The following is a 6000-nucleotide window of genomic DNA, read 5'->3' on the forward strand; positions in this document are numbered from 1 at the left end:
ATTTTTTCTACGAGCACAAACCTCTCAACGGATTTGCTACCTGTCTTGGCTATGGCGACTTTCCCAACGCTATCTACGGCCACACAGGATGCTACAACATGTCCGACCAGCCAAGCTGCTCAGAATGCCTCAAGCGAGCTTACCAAGCAGGTCGCTCTGTATGCTTTGGGTGGTACTTAGAAACGGAAAGAAGATGCAGTTTGCGACATTGGATTCTGGATTGAGTAAGTTTCCTCTCCAGATAATCTATCACGGCTGTTCTAACTTATATTCCCATTCTTCCACAGCTCTTTTTGGTGTCGTGGCTAAAGTATGGCAAGCAATATTGGTGTCAACGTCCTGGAGGTCCATAGTCCACCTAAGCAGCTTGGGGACGAGCTGGCGCTTGTGTGGCGCATAAAAAACTTTTTACTGACTTAGTGTGAAGGCCTGACGATTGTGGGTGTTAAATATGGTGTGAAGACTTAAAACTCAACAATGTTAACATTTGAGGACTCTAGCAATGAATTGAGCATCACGATGTCATGCAATTGTCAACAAGATATTAACACGTGGCCTCCTGGAACAGCGCCAAGAGGGTGTCCGTGGTGGTCCGCATTCTTCTTCTCGGTCGCCTCCTCGCCGCCGTGCCCCGCAAGCGGCACTGCCACCACCAGGATCGACGCTCCTCTGTCCGGTGACCGGAAGCCCTCTCTGTGGTCGTGGGATTAAGTCGCTGTGGAGAAATCACAAGGAGGCCAATCCTTCCAGCTCTCAGCTTCTGCATTGGCGCCAGGAATAGCTTATGTGTTAGATCGACTCGGCAGGATATTTTCGGGAGCTCAGGATCGGCAGGGTCGGTTGACGAGCGGGGGATGACTGTGAGGCATTGCTTCACTACCCTAGCAGCACGGGCGTGTGAATGCAGGCAGTAGCAAGTGTAGCCTTTGCTCTGCCCATGTCATCTTCTTCAAGACCGAGTGCTAGGTACTGCAAGAAAAGCTTTTCTAGTTTGTGATCTTTGCAATGAGAATTTCAAGCAGAAGACTTTGGTGGCACTAATCTTCTTCGTTTTCCTTTCCAGGTGTGTAGTTGATTGTTATTTGCAACAGGTGTGTGATTTGGGCACAAAGTGTCTTTAGTAGCAACCCCACTACCAATGAAAATTCAAGGTGGGGAGTCAAGGATTCTTGGTTGCTTTGTTTGCAGGTGAGGGATACTATGGGGCTCACCTTTCACGACCTCACAGCAAACTGGAAAAGGTGGCGGCCTTGTTTTTCTCCTTGTTTGTGTGTAAATTCTTGGTCAAAAAGTTTTTATGGAAGATGATATGTTTAAAGAAACAGAAAATTTGGAAAGTGCTTAGTGGGGGTACCTGATAGTAATTTAAACTTGATGGAAGTATTTGTTTCTGCATTAAGTATCGTTTGTTAAACGAAGTGATAATCCTAGATATGTACTTTCTTCTTCAGGAGCATTTAGGGAGAAATTATTAATTCACCAAGTTAAATTTTACTTTTGGGTACTAACAAGTACTGATGGCCGAAAAAGATATTCCTAAGATTGATTTTTGCAAATTGTTTAGTTTGTATAAGTTCTTAGTGTTGTTGTTTGGTTTAAATAATGCTTTAGTAACTTTTCAGCAAATGATGGATGAAGTTTTTTATGATATGCTAAAGGTGATTGCTAACTTCATTGATGATGTCTTAATCCACTCGGAAAGGACATAGGAAGAACACGTTCATAATGTTCGTAAAGTATTAGATCGGCTATGGGAAGTTGGTTTAAAGTTAAAGTAATCAAAGTGTGTATTTGGGTTTAAAGACATAACTTATCTTGGGTATTGTATTTCTCATAAGGGTTTGCAAATTAATCCTGACAAACTTGTGGCTATTCCAAAGTTCCTTACTCCGAAGTATGTAAATGATGTGCAGCATTTCTTATCTGAATCTTCAAAACCCATCGAGCAGTACAATCAACTAGGTTTTTCTATTTCAATAATAAAGTAATAACAGCATGATCACTTTTTAATAACGTTTGAGAACCATGTAGATATATATGAAGTTTTTCGAAACCCCAAACTGTTGCTAAACACTCATTCTCTATCGTGGAGTAGTTCGCTTCTGTTAGTTGTAATATATAACTTATATATGCAATAGGATGACACAAACTAAGCAGACTCAGACTTTTCTACATCTATACACCTCCAAGACTAATATTAAAGGCATTCACATGCAAAATGAAAGTTTAAGTGTAGTCAGGATACACCAAAACTAAATGAGTCGTCAATAGCTCCATGAGATCCAGGAATGCCCGTTCACAATCCATAGACTAAATGAAAGATGACATTAATGACTTCAATAACATTCATAATGGTGCAATGTGATCAGAAAGATGATCCACAAAATGACTGAGATACTGCACTTTGCTCATATGATTTTGATGTTATTCATCGCTTGGGGAGTTTTATGACTGATGCTGATGCTGTAGCGCATATGATTATGGGATGAGATTTGGATATATTATCACCGTGGATCCTTGGAACCTTAGGGGATAAATGGGGATAAAATAGCCACTAAGGGCTCTCTCATCAGGCAATTGCCCCTTTTCCAGTTGGCTTAAGGGGAGAGAGATAAGGTGCGCTACAGTTGGTATCAGAGCAAATGGCACGGGTTCGATTCCCATTGATTAGTGGCTACTTAAAAGTATAATATACTCTTGAGCAAGGTATATTTCTACCCTTAAATTTGAAATCATATGTATTGGGCATCCATGCGTATGTCCTTCCTCTTGTGTGGAGTACATTGACATCTCTGAAGGGGGGGTGAGTGGATCATTGGAACCTTAGGGGATAAATGGGGATAAAATAACCACTAAGGGCTCTCTCATCAAGCAATTGCCCCTTTTCCAGTTGGCTTAAGGGGAGAGTGTAAGTTCCTGAGTTTGGACTTCCCGAGAGGTCACCCAGCCCAGTACTATTCTAACCCAAGGACGCTTAACCCCAAATATCCCAAGACCCTTAACCAATTGGAAAAGGGGGTGCACTCTTGTTCATGGGCCCTTTCCCTCTATATTTGAACCCCTATGGATCGTCTTTCGAGTCATTCCCTTTGGTTGCTTACAGAGAGAGATAAGATGCGCTACAGTAATGTAGCACACATGGTTTTTACCCTTTATCCTATGGTGATTTACCATAGGATAACACCACGAAGCGGAACCTAAACCCTCTTTGTGCCACGTAACAGATGCCACGTGTCACATGCCACATGTCAAAAGGAACGTGGTGTGGAACCTGAGGTTCAGGGCCTTGGGCCACTGAACGAAGGAACGGTGCCAAACTCCCAAGCTTGGAGCCAAGGAGTGACGGAACCGAACCACGGAGCAACTCCCGAGCATACAGCCCAAGGAGTGAAGGGATAGGAGCCTGAAGCGACTTGGAACAGTCCTGGAGCAACTAGCATCCTAATGCCAAGACCAGCACGCAAAACGAAGCCAAACGGAGTCTGGCACTATTTCGGTATACCGGTGGCCTAACGCAAGGATATGGGTACTCCACCAGCTAGCATGGAATGGAGCTTAGGCTTAGACCCAAGCCAGACGTAGAACAAGGACAAGCATGCAAGCGGGAGCTAGACTATGCCTCAAGTTGGTTGGCCATGCCCGACCTACCCACTATCCCTACTATATATTCGGAACCCCCCATAGCCCCCCGCCCCCTTGAGGAACACACGCTTTGGGCTTTCACCCCAAGCCTCCCTTAGTATCAGGAATTAGTCTCTGGGACAAGCTCAAAACTTACTAAATATGGAATGTCCCTAGATTGCGAATTTGGACACGGGACGAACACCATTGTGTTCAGGACGATCTCTACATTCCGTAGATATGCCAAATGAGCAAATCTGGACACTTTCCATAAATAGCATCTGGGACGAATTAAGACTAACACAAAGGGCATGATAGCGAGGGTGTTTGGCAAACACGGTAAGCTATCATCTAGCGATGTTGACGGACCAATCTCAATATCGCAGGGGTTCTTGATACTAGCAAGTGCAAGCCAATGACTCAAGTTTCTCAAACCAGGCCGAGTATGCTCAACAAGAAACACATAGGGTTCCTACCTTATGTTTATCCAATCTAAGTACATAGTCATTGACCAGTTTCTCAACTAGCTCAAGTGGGAATTGATAACGGGTCTAGCAATACCGACCTCCTGCCATCGCAGCAGTAAGGTAAGAGTGTCCGTAAGGACTGGTTGACAGGTAACTTTCGATACCCGAAGTCACATTTGCGATAGATGCCCTTTTTCGAGCTCCTCTTCCTTTTTCACTCTCTTCTCATATTTTTGACGAGTTTATTATTCTAGCATCTATGGATTTTCTAGACAAGGATTATGTGCCATCGGTGGTGCATCATTTGCTGATGACTTACCATTTTGGCAATTACATTTATAATATCGCTTTGAAGATGGTTTTCTTTATTTTGTGGAGATAGATCCTAATGATCATTTACGGCTAATGGTGCCTTCAATCTTTATTTCATAGTTTCTCCATACCTACCATAATTCTCCTAGGTGGGCATATGGGACATTGTCGTCTGACTGAGAAGCTACACAAGTCTTTCTATATCCCGAACATGCAACATGATGTTGTCTGGTAGCATATAACTGTGTTTGGTGCCAAGTTTGTATTACTCCCCCTCATGTTTCAAGACGGTTGGAGTCAATTGTAGTTTTTCATCTGTTTGAGTTGTGGCATTTGATCTTATAGGACCTTTTTTACGATCGATTGTTAGCAATAAATATATTATTATTACTTCTAATTACTTGATTTGTTGGGTGGAAGTTAGTGCTCTTGCCAATGCCTTTACAATTACTATTGGATACTTCCTCCTCAATTGAGTGGTGTTTTAGCATTCTTGTCTGAAGTGGATTCTTTCGAATAATAGTCTCACATTTATAGATGAGGCATTTCATATTTTGACATTTTGATTGGGGATACGCCACACTTTCATAAGTGCTTATCATCTACAGTCAGACAGTTTGGTGGAATGGCTCATTCTAACATTCAAAGGGATGATTGCAAAGTACATGAACTTTCAGCATTCGGATTGGGATGGTTATTTGTTATTTCTTCAGTATATATATTGTCAAGACCCCTGACAAGATCAAGATTGGAAAATGCAAAAAGACAAAGAGAAAAGCTAGTGGAAACAAAGAAGAGGCCTTAGACTGGCATTGATTCAGATTGTGGAGAAATGGAACAAAGCTAACCTATATATACTATAGGTTGATGAAGCTCCACCACTCTTGGATCAAGGATGGCCTAAATATAGCTGAGGTCGAGGAGGCGCCACATCATCATCAGGAATGTGGCTCGAGACTCAGGAATCGGGAAGTGTCTCGAGAGTCAGGAATAGGAAAGTGTCTCGAGAGTCAGGAATAGGGAAGTGTCTCGAGAGTTAGGAATGTGGTCTGCAGGTCAGGAATCCGGCGAGAGTCAGGAATGTGGCAAGAATTGGGGGATTCCTGACAGCACCCCCTCCTCAAGAACGAGTGGAACGAGGATGTGAACGAGAACGAAGAGGAGGATGAGATGAGCGGCGAGGGATGGGAGATGGAGAAAAAGAATGAGGACTGGGACGAGAAGGATAGCAGCGGTGGAAGTCCTGAACAAGGTCAGGAGAATGAAGCAGGTTGTCTGCAGGTTCCCAAGTGCGTTCCTCAGGTCCGTAACCCTTTTAGTCCACCAGATAGTAGAGTTTAGACCGTGAAATCTTGGAATCAAGGATGTCCTGAACCTCGTACTCAGACCCATCCTCGAGCTGCACTGGTGGAGGCAGAGGAATGACCCGATTTGGAATAGGACTGGGAATATAAGGCTCAAGGAGAGAGGAGTGAAAAACGGGGTGAATTTGATATGAGGAGGGAAGTGCAAGGCGATAAGTGACAGGATTAATGATGGCAGTGATAGGGAAAGGACCAAGGCGTTTGAAATCGAGTTTTGGACAGGGCCTGGTGGTGGA

Source organism: Selaginella moellendorffii, unplaced genomic scaffold (assembly GCF_000143415.4).
Source record: "Selaginella moellendorffii unplaced genomic scaffold, v1.0 SELMOscaffold_6, whole genome shotgun sequence".
NCBI lineage: Eukaryota > Viridiplantae > Streptophyta > Lycopodiopsida > Selaginellales > Selaginellaceae > Selaginella > Selaginella moellendorffii.